Here is a 12,660-nt window from a genome sequence, read left to right as displayed (position 1 = left end):
TTAATAATTACATGTAATAATTATATTTTGTTCAAACAAAATTAAATGACAAAAGTCAGGTAAAAATGATTTGGCATGGAACGTGTTAATGGGGGGGTAAGCGGTCTTTAGCTAGATTTCACTTGCCATGGAATGTATAGCATATGAAAATATGCTAAACATTACATGGAAAGTAATATCCATTGCCCAGGTCTAACCTCGTGGAGGTAACCGCTTCTGAAGACCCAGGAGGGATGTGCATCCTCAAGATGACCACATCCGAATATAATACAAAGAAAGAAACTTAACTCTTAGGCCCCACCATAAGAGTACCACAATAAAAAATCCTTCAAATTATTATCAAGAATATTCAAAAAATGACAAAATGATAAAAACAAGAATTGTAATCTGAAAAGAAATTCAATTAGAAACATTGTTGTTAGTTGAAACTAAACACACCCTAGAATAATTTCGAATACATGCACATAAGGAAAATTACTTACTAGTTGGTTTATATTTGATATTTAATTATTTTTATAATCTATCTAAAATATATAGTATAATAAAAATAAATGTATACAATATTAGGATGATACCTGTAAAAAAAAAAGAAGATATTAGATAGTACCTGTAGAAAAAAAAAAGAAGATATTAAATATAATACCTGTAGAATAAAAAAAGGTATTAGATGGTACCTAGAAAAGATAGAAGATAGATCAAAATTAAATAACATATACATACGACGCTAGAAATAATTAAAATAAAAAGAATTAAAATACTTGAATTATTTTATATTAACCTTTACCATAATTACAGTCCTCTTCTTATCTGCTTCCTATTATTATTTTTGGATGTAACATTGCATCGTCTTTATAATTCATCCTGTGAATAAAAAAAATGATAAATAAATTAAAATACAACCCGTTTACCATAATAACTCAGTCCTCTTCTGGTCCATTATCCATCTCTTTTTGAATATTCCACTATTATGAGAAACCTAGAACAAGAAGAAACCTACAACAAAAATAAAAATAAAGAAGTAGGGAAGGAGTGATGGTTGGTGGAGGTGAAATTCAAGGTAAGGACATGATTTTCTCCCAATTATTGGAGGTAAGAGAAAATCATGGCTCGCGTTGGGCAGGGTCGCATCACTGAAGTAGACCCTTTCTTTGCGAAGAAACCAAAGAAAGAATCTACCCGCTACCCTTTAAAAAAAGAAACCGGAAACGAGCCTGAAAAAAGATCAAGAAAAGATTATTTTGCAGATCTGAAAAGATGCAATGAATGCATCGTAGGGCAAGTTCCCGATGAAGAATCCGATGCACTTTACAAGTGCATTTGAATTAATCATATCCTTAAACAAAATAAAATCAAAATTATGTTCCTAATACCTAGAAAAACAAAAAAAAAGGATATATTAAAAAATATTATAAAATAATTTAGTTTCTATGAATAAAATGAAGAATGAACAAAGGTGTGGGATGATAATTGGAAATGAAAAAATGATATGATATTAAAGTGAGGGGGGGGGGGGATTCTAAATGGGATTGTACTCTCTATAAAATCAAATTTATCAAATACTCGATTTATTTTTGATAATAAAAATCTCTGGTAGAATTGGTGGTGGTAATTCCAACGATGTTCACCTATAACAGAAAGAAAACTATATAAATTACTTCCATTCTTAAAAAACCACTATAAATTATTGACGAGCAAAATAATAAAACCATCAAAATGACCAACGAACTATTCGCAAAGATTCAACCATGCTGTTGAATTTTGCAAATAACTCATTGAGTCTGTAGTTGCCCTCTTGAGCCACAAATTAAGTGGGGGCCTCTTCGGCATTTTGCCACTTCTTTCTTGATGCCTACTGTCGGACATTCCCTACGTGCGAGCATGAAAAGAATCATTTGACCAAAAACGTCAATCATTTTCAAAAAGTATTCTCATAATTTGACATGTTACAACGATCAATGATATAGAATTAGAATCGTCCCTGATTCTAAATTATAAAATGAATAAAAAACCCGACCTAACCAAACCCTAACACAACCCTGAAAATAAAAATATGATTAGTAAAACATCCTGAGCTTTTTTTTACATAGAAAATAATGATTACCTTTTGATCGAGAGATATCTCTTCGTCGAAAGGAATATTATTAACCATGTAAATTATCGATTCTATTCTAATACCATACCATTGTAACATGCCAGATTATGGTCCTACAATTTCGAAACGACTTCAAGACATTTTCACCCAATTACTCTCAACTGCTTATAACACTACTAATATAAATGAAATACATTTCATATTACAATATTTATGAAATAATTTCATTTATTTTTCTATCATACATACCATTTTGCAAAATAATTCCGATGTTCGTTGTATAACTCTGTTAAATAATTATTACAAAATAAATTCGCGTTTACCGTTAGCTATCCTAGCTCGTGGACAATCAATGAACTTTGAGTTCATCGACTGTGCACATATCACACGAGCACATTTAATCGAATGTCCGAGCAGTTAATTAAGCTAATCCATGACACTTCGCACTTTTATTATCAAATAATAAAAACGAATTGAAATAAAAATAATACTAAAAATGTGCAATGCATTTCTTTGCAATATTTTAATTTAATTTATATTGAATTATATCAAACATTTCAAAAAGACTAAATCGCGATAGTGCGAAGTGTTAAACCTGTTATACTTAAAACTAAGTATCAAATTCATCAAAGATTTTGCGAATTTAATTTCGATTATATCTCGTTCGAGATAGAATCGAAGATCTTTCAAATGGTTGCAAATACCTTTGAATCATGATACATATTAAAAATGATAGAATTGTCACAAAATACATTTACGAGTTAAACATGATAGAAATAAAAAGATAAAATTTTCTGACAATTCTATATAAAAAAAAACCCGAAGATGGGACTTGCACTATTAAAGTGCAAGTGTACCATGTGCCTTTCCGGGGTCCTAACTATTTAAAATTAAAGTTTCACATTCACTCAGAGAATACACACATACCCACCCACTCACTCCACGGTTCTCACACATACCACCAGGGTGCAAAAGCCTACACTAGAGAGCATGCCCCGGGGCACCTCCGTCACCCTAGTTCAACCGCGTATTTCTAAACTTACATGCTAATAGGTTACGTACCAGTTGCTGTAATCGTCTGCCAAGGCTAGTGATTATTGCAAATAAAACTACTACAAAAATACAAGTATACACTAGTATATATATATATGCATACTAGTTATATACGTGTATGTTTCCACAAATAAATGTGTGTGACTCTACTATGCAAAACGATTATTAAAAAACAAAAAAATTCGTATCGTACGCGTGACTCTACAAGTTATATTTATTTGAATAACTTTTTCAAAAATACGCGGTATTTCACGTAATCGCGAACGATGTACAATGCACCACCTACCACGCACACACAGGTGCAATGTACATCGTGCAATCACTAGCACAATGACAGCCGCCAAAGGAAAACTTACAAACTAATAACCCATGCAATCTTTTTCTCACCCATACGTGTGACACCTGGGTAACACGCATAGATGAGAAGGAAGAATGCATAGGGGGGAGAAAAGGGGGTATTAGTACATTAGTTGCTGAAAATCCTAATCTAAAAAATTCATTAATATAATAAAATATTGTCAAATAAATCTAAACGGGCTATGACTCTACAAGTCTTTAAGACTTTCAAAAAAAAGATATTAAAATAATTAAATGAATGAAAAAACCTCGGACGACTCCTTTGATTAAGTTGGCTGTTCTAATGAAAGAACTGGGCTTTTTACAGCCGCCACTTAATTGCCAAAGTCTATCCGTTCGCGAAAGGGTTTTGTCTTCTTGCTCATTTATTTATAATATCGAAATTAATCGCGATGAAATAAACTAAATACGATGCAATGCATGTAAGACATTTATTACATGCTTTATTGATACGAAATCGAGTAAATGAATACTCGATTTCACCATTACTAAAACGCGAATCAAACACGTAATAAAAAAAATAAAAGTGCATTTAATTAATTAGCACTGTAAATTAAATGAATTTAACCGATAAGACAAGAAGACCTATCCTAAACTAATAAAACATACATACAATGAAATATACAGTTTCATGAGCCATTCCAAAAAAGGAATAATCCTTTATTGGAATAAACTCATGTGCTCGTCAATAATTTTTTTGGTAAAAATTACAACCAGTAGCTCGTGCCGATTTGGACCTTTCATCCTCGGCATGATTGAGCACCGGAGGGATTTTAAATAAAAACTCGCGGTTTAAGAAGTTCTGCGATGGCTCCAAAACACTCCTACTTCGTAGAAAATAGTCCCAGCTGCATCCCTCGTCCACCAGGTCCATCGGAGAATTTCTTGATGCACTTTTCCTTGCACTCACTCACTCACTCACTCGCGTGACTCTAATAACGCGATAAACGAATATAAGAAACTATAGATGAGTTTCTTATCGCGAAACCGACATTTTTCTGATACGGCGAACAACACTGACTCTACATACACGTATGATTTGAATTGAATTTATACGCCCGCCCGATCACTGACTCTACTTCGCGATCAAAATTGTACTTTTTAATTAATCGAACAAACACTGACTCTACTTTAAAAAAAAACTGCATTGCACGCAGTCAAATGCAAACACACGAAAATTTCACTCCCGGTCTTCACTTCACTGACTCTACTTTCGCGAACAGTCTGTACGACTGTTATAAATAAAAAAAACAACTTTAAACGAACAAATACGCTATTGTAATTAACTGCATTGCTCGCAGTTATTGATGATTTTAAATCCGTGATATTAAAATTATATAATATAAACGAACTAATACTGACTCTATTTCGCGATAAAAGATTTGATTTTAATTATTCGAACAAACACTGACTCTACTTTAACAACTGCATACCGCGAACAGTTGAAATATCAAAACCCGACACACGTCTTACCTGTGAACAAAAGTAAAGAAAAATGAAACGATTAGAATCATTGTTATCATTTAAAAAATTCATAGAAAATTATTAAAGAAATGTTTAATAAAAAAAGTTAACTTACCTTTTCATCTTTTGAGATGATGCCCGATGGGTCTCCTACCCTTAAAGATGACGATGCTGTAGACGGTTCAAACGACAAAGAAACTTTACGTGTTTCTTATCACGATCACGGCACTGACTCTACTTCACGATTTAATTTCACTTGAATTAATCGAACAAAACACTGACTCTAATTTTTATTAACTGCATTGCACGCAGTCAAAAAATTCAAACACTCACACTGCTTACCCTTCTGAAATAAGATAAAAGTACAAAACAATTAGAATCATTGTTATCATTTCAAAATTATAAGTTATTATTCAATTAAATGTTTAATATCAAAATTAATGTACCTTCTATCTTCAGTGATGAATGCCCGATGGGTCTCCTACCCTTAGGATGACGATGCACACGCGTTTCAATCAAATAAAAGAAACTATCGGAGTTTCCTTTTCCCGAACAAAACCGACATTTTTATACACGCCGAACAAACACTGACTCTAATTCGCGATTTTGTTGAATCGATGCAAACAAACGATCCCTTCATTGCCAACACGCACGATTGCAATGGTAGTCTGAAACAGAAAAATGAAAAAGAACTATTAATATCATCGTCATAATATAAAAGACACATTAAAATGATCATGAAAATGTTTGATAGGAAAATTTATACTTACTTGTAGTCTTCTGTGATGAATGCCCGATGGGTTTCCTACCCTTAAAGATGACGTTGACCAGTAGACGGTAACGAAAATAAAAAACTATAATAAAGTTTTTTATTAAAAACGCGAACACGAACGCGATCGCGACCGAGACGTGTTTTAAACCGACCGCACTACACGTCAAAAAATCGACTGTAAAAATGTACATGATTAAATTTACAACAAAATAAATCGAGTATTATTATGTGAAATATAATATGAAGGTGAATATTTAAGGGAATGTAATGAGAGGAATGTGAATATGATATTAATATAGGAAAATGAAAGAAACTAATTATTATTATAATATTAATGATAAGCGGTCTTTAGCTAGATTTCACTTGCCATGGAATATATAGCATATGAAAATATGATAAACATTACATGGAAAGTAATATCCATTGCCCAGGTCTAACCACGAAGAGGTAACCGCTTCTGAAGACCCATGAGGGATGTGCATCCTAAAGATACCACCATCCGAATACAATTCAAAGGAATGAACCTAACTCTTAGGCCCCACCATAAGAGTACCATCCGAAAAATCGTTAACATTATTATCGAAAATACCAGAGAAAATTTTCAATATTAAAAAATACAAAATGATTAAACAAGAAGTGTAATCTGAAAAGAAATTCAATAGAATCATCGATGTTACTTAAAACTAATACACCTTAGAATAATTTCAACTTATAGAAATACAATCTATATACATTGACATACATAATTTTCAATCAACATAAAATCAAGTATAATAATTAAAAAGAGTATACAATTATGAGTTGTACCATGAAACCTATAAATAAAGAAAATATATTAAAAATAATTATTACACAAACAAAAAAAAAACATACAAAGAATTATTTTATACTATCGAATATTACCAAGTCCACTTCTTGTTCTTTTATGGTCCACCATTGGTCCTCCTTTGGTCTTCCTTTGGTCTTCTTGTGGTCATCTTCTCATCATAGTCCAACCTGCAACAGAAAACAAATTGATAAAAAAGAGTTATAAAATAAAAGGGATGGGGAACAAAGGGGGGATGGGTATAACTTTTAAAATGGAACTTTTCACGATTTTTTTTTTTAAGTGGTTTCCCCCCGATTGGACTAGTCCACTGACTCTAAATCTAGGAGAAACCTACACTAAATGTTCAGTCCAACACCGTATACTACTGCGAACTTACGGAAATGAATCCTTGGGTCCGTCTAACAATTAGCGGAAGATGTTTTCCCTTACAATGAAGCTTCAGTTTCCCATGCTACATGCATATCTATCTATGCATATCAAAAAGCCAAAAAAAAAAAAAAAAAAAGAAAAAAAAAGACGGTAGCTCCAGTTTAAAAGTTAACGGAACATGATTCTATCCTTGGGAGTTAGAAATAGAATCATGGCTCGCGTGGGCAGGGTCGCATCCCTGAAGTAAATTCTTTATTTGTAAATGGTACCACCCTTTACGAACAAACAATTTACCCGCTACCCATTGAAACCACTTCTGAAACAGAAATTTTTTAATGAATATTAATACAATTTTATTTGCAATGTAAGTAATTGAAGTATATTATATTACCTTCCGATCTAGGAACGCAATCAAGTTGAAGACAGTTATCTGATAAATTGAAAAAAATAAATTCATATTAAAATTATTTTCTATTCAAAGTATGTTAATAGGTAATGTAACGTTTAAATTAATGTATATGCGTTGAAACAATCTGAAAAATAATTCAAGTATATTCAAATAATGAAATAATTGTTAAATAATCGATAGAAGTATCGATTATTGTTTAAGAATACGGAATATATTTTCGGAGTACCTTCCTCTTCGAAATGCACTAATAGACTGAGCTGTTGTTCTCTAAAACAAAACATTGATTAGAAAGTTGTTTATATGACTTCTAATATGTTGATCATGTGTGCAACGGTAATTATAATTCTAATAAAGAAAATTCAATATTATAACGTACAGATTTTAACATTCTTTTCATTCTAATGTAATTAATTTATTGTTCATGCGCAGTGAAGACTTCGAGTGTTAAATTATGCTGTAATATAAGAGGAGTGTATTAGAATATTAAAATAATTATTAAATAATCGATAGAAGCATCGATTATTGTTTAAAAGTACGGAATATATTTTCAGAGTACCTTCCTCTTCGAAATACACTAATAGACTGAGCTGTTGTTCTCTAAAAACAAAACATTAATTAGAAAGTTGTTTATATGACTTCATATATGTTGATCATGTGTGCAACGGTAATTATATTTCTAATAAAGAAAATTCAATATTATAACGTACAGATTTTATTATTTTATTTATTTTAAAGTAAGTATTTTATTGTTCATGAGCAGTGTTGACTTCGATTGTTAAATTATGCTGTAATATAGGTAGAGTATATTAGAATATGAGAATAATTGATAATTAATCGATAGAAGTATCGATTATTGTTTAAAAGTACGAGATATATTTTCGGAGTACCTCTCTCTTCGAAAATCACTTATAGACTGACCCATTGTTTCTATAAGAAAACTTTGATTAGAAAGTTGTTTATGATTTTTCTTATGTTGATTATTTCTGCAACGGTAATAATAATTCTAATAAAGAAAATTTAATATTATAACGTACAGATTTTATTATTTTATTCATTCTAACGTAATTATTTTATTGTTCATACGCAGTGAGGACTACGAGTGTAAATTATGCTGTAATATAAGAAGAGTGTAATAGAGTATTAAAATAATTGTTAATTAATCGATAGAAGTATCGATTATTGTTTAAAAGTACGAGATATATTTTCGGAGTACCCCTCTCTTCGAAATTCACTTATAGACTGACCCATTGTTTCTATAAGAAAACTTTGATTAGAAAGTTGTTTATATGACTTTATATATGTTGATCATGTGTGCAACGGTAATTATAATTCTAATAAAGAAAATTCAATATTATAACGTACACATTTTATTATTTTATTTATTCTAAAGAAAGTATTTTATTGTTCATGAGCAGTGATGACATCGAGTGTTAAATAATGCTGTAATATAGGTAGAGCGTATTAGAATAATAAAATAATTGTTAATTAATCGATAGAAATATTGATTATTGTTTAAAAGTACGAAATATATTTTCGGAGTACCTTCCTCTTCGAAATTCACTTACAGACTGACCCATTGTTCTCTAAAAACAAAACATTAATTAGAAAGTTGTTTTTGATTTTTCTTATATTGATTATTTCTGCAACGGTAATAACAATTCTAATAATGAAAATTTAATATTATAACGTTTGGATTTAAACATTCGTATTATTCTAATGTGATTAATTTATTGTTCATGCGCAGTGATGACTTCGAGTGTTTAATTGTCCTGTAATATAAGAAAAGTGTATTAGAATATTAAAATAATTGTTAATTAATCGGTAGAAGTATCAATTATTGTTTAAAAGTACGAAATATATTTTCGGAGTACCTTCCTCTTCGAAATTCACTTACAGACTGACCCATTGTTCTCTAAAAACAAAACATTAATTAGAAAGTTGTTTGTGATTTTTCTTATATTGATTATTTCTGCAACGGTAATAATAATTCTAATAATGAAAATTTAATATTATAACGTTTGGATTTAAACATTCGTTTTATTCTAATGTGATTAATTTATTGTTCATGCGCAGTGATGACTTCGAGTGTTAAATTATGCTGTAATATAAGAAGAGGGTATTAGAATATTAAAATAATTGTTAATTAATCGATAGAAGTATCGATTATTGTTTAAGAATACGGAATATATTTTCGGAGTACCTTCCTCTTCGAAATGCACTAATAGACTGAGCTGTTGTTCTCTAAAACAAAACATTGATTAGAAAGTTGTTTATGATTTTTCTTATGTTGATTATTTCTGCAACGGTAATAATAATTCTAATAAAGAAAATTTAATATTATAACGTACAGATTTTATTATTTTATTTATTCTAAAGTAAGTATTTGATTGTTCATGAGCAGTGATGACTTCGAGTGTTAAATTATGCTGTAATATAGGTAGAGTATATTAGAATATGAGAATAATTGTTAATTAATCGATAGAAGTATCAATTATTGTTTAAAAGTACGAAATATATTTTCGGAGTACCTTTCTCTTCGAAATTCACTTACAGACTGACCCATTGTTCTCTAAAAACAAAACATTAATTAGAAAGTTGTTTATATGACTTCATATATGTTGATCATGTGTGCAACGGTATTTTTAAATTTAATAAAGAAAATTCAATATTATAACGTTCGGATTTTAATATTCTTTTTATTCTCATGTAATTATTTTATCGCACCCACCCAGTGATGACTCTTCGTTGGTTAAATTGTGCTGTAATACAAGTACAGTGTATTAGAGTATTAAAATAATTGTTGATTAATCGATAGAAGTATCAATTATTGTTTAAAAGTACGAAATATATTTTCGGAGTACCTTCCTCTTCGAAATTCACTTACAGACTGACCCATTGTTCTCTAAAAACAAAACAATTATTAGAAAGTTGTTTGTGATTTTTCTTATATTGATTATTTCTGCAACGGTAATAATAATTCTAATAATGAAAATTTAATATTATAACGTTTCGATTTAAACATTCGTTTTATTCTAATGTGATTAATTTATTGTTAATGCGCAGTGATGACTTCGAGTGTTAAATTATGCTGTAATATAAGAAGAGTGTAATAGAGTATTAAAATAATTGTTAAATAATCGATAGAAGTATCGATTATTGTTTAAAAGTACGAGATATATTTTCGGAGTACCACTCTCTTCGAAATTCACTAATAGACTGAGCCGTTGTTCTCTAAAACAAAACATTAATTAGAAAGTTGTTTATGATTTTTCTTATGTTGATTATTTCTGCAACGGTAATAATAATTCTAATAAAGAAAATTTAATATTATAACGTACAGATTTTATTATTTTATTCATTCTAACGTAATTATTTTATTGTTCATGAGCAGTGATGACTTCGAGGGTTTAATTGTCCTGTAATATAAGAAAAGTGTATTAGAATATTTTAATAATTGTTAAATAATCGGTAGAAGTATCGATTATTGTTTAAAAGTACGAGATATATTTTCGGAGTACCTTCCTCTTCGAAATTCACTTACAGACTGACCCATTGTTCTCTAAAAACAAAACATTAATTAGAAAGTTGTTTGTGATTTTTCTTATATTGATTATTTCTGCAACGGTAATAATAATTCTAATAATGAAAATTTAATATTATAACGTACAGATTTTATTATTTTATTCATTCTAATGTAATTAATTTATTGCTCATGGTCAGTGGTTACTCTGAAGCTAAAAGTTATTTAAAATATTAGCAGACTGTATAAAAATATGAAAATAATTGTTAATTAATCGATAGAAGTATCGATTATTGTTTAAAAGTACGAAATTTATTTTCGCAGTACCTTCCTCTTCGAAATTCACTTATAGATTGAGCCGTTGTACTCTAAAACAAAACATTAATTAGAAAGTTGTTTATATGACTTCATATATGTTGATCATGTGTGCAACGGTAATTATAATTCTAATAAAGAAAATTCAATATTATAACGTTTGGATTGTATTATTTTATTTATTCTAATGTAATTAATTTATTGTTTATGCGCAGTGAGGACTACGAGTGTAAATTATGTTGTAATATAAGAAGTGTGTATTAGAGTATTAAAATAATTGTTAATTAATTGATAGAAGTATCGATTATTGTTTAAAAGTACGAGATATATTTTCGGAGTACCGTCCTCTTCGAAATTCACTTATATACTGACCCATTGTTCTCTGTAACAAAACATTAATTAGAAAGTTGTTTATATGACATGTTTTTATGTTGATCATGTATGCAACGGTAATTATAATTCTAACAACGAAAATTTAATATTATAACGTCTCGATTTTAACATTTTTTTCATTCCAATGTAATTAATTTATTGTCCATGCGCAGTAATAACTTGTAGGTTAAAAATTTTCGTCAAAACTTGAACACTTTAATTATATTTCAGATTGTTTTAAAGTATATACATTGTTTTAAACATTCGATACGTTTAACACACATTCAATAGAAAATCATTTTGATATGTTTTTAATTTATGTATTTTTAATAATTCGACTTTCTTTATAACCACTTTAGTTAAACTCCATATGTTAATTTACTTATTAAATAAATTAAAAAAATACTGAAGATATTGAAAATGGCGCGTCGGTAACTAATCGATAATGCAGATCATTCCCGCGTAATTTTTATTCATCGATATAATTTTATGGTGGCATGCCTGAAAAAGATATCAATTGTTTTATGCATATCTATATAAACGGACGATTCTCTTTTGTACTGTTATGTTCTTCTGTACGTTGCGATAAAGTTTTTACAGTGTCTACACTATCTTTTTTTTATTCATTATTGTTATAATATTTACAAGTAATGTGTACATTTAATAAATAAATTATCATATGTAGTTTGACTAACGTGGTGTAGGAGAAAGACGAGTTACGTACGTGTGCTGGTTAAGCTTGTGGGCGTGATGAATCTTTTGATTGGTCACTTCAAGTCCGAAATAATAAATCACCTAATTAGCCAATGAAACGACAGCGATCTTTCACCAATGTACCGCGAAAGAGAAGTGACCACCATTTTGAATTTGTCATCTATAGTGGTTGCAGCAGATTTGGTCGTCCCGTTGATATCAGGTAATTAAAAGACTTTTTCTAACGTTTAAACCTTCAAATTATATATAAAACGATAACTAAAAGCAAGATTTTTATACGTGAGTGTTTTCAAAACTGAAAAATACTAATTTCGAAAGATATCCGTGAAAATATAATCGTCGACATTTTTTCGGCTTCCCGCCATATCTCACCAAGGCCAATTTATAATATTTC

This window comes from Polistes dominula, unplaced genomic scaffold, assembly GCF_049000335.1.
Source record: "Polistes dominula isolate Pdom_NZ unplaced genomic scaffold, Pdom_raw_medaka contig_15, whole genome shotgun sequence".
Taxonomy (NCBI): domain Eukaryota; kingdom Metazoa; phylum Arthropoda; class Insecta; order Hymenoptera; family Vespidae; genus Polistes; species Polistes dominula.
The sequence above is the reverse complement of the archived record's forward strand: the minus strand, read 5'-3'. Positions refer to the sequence as shown.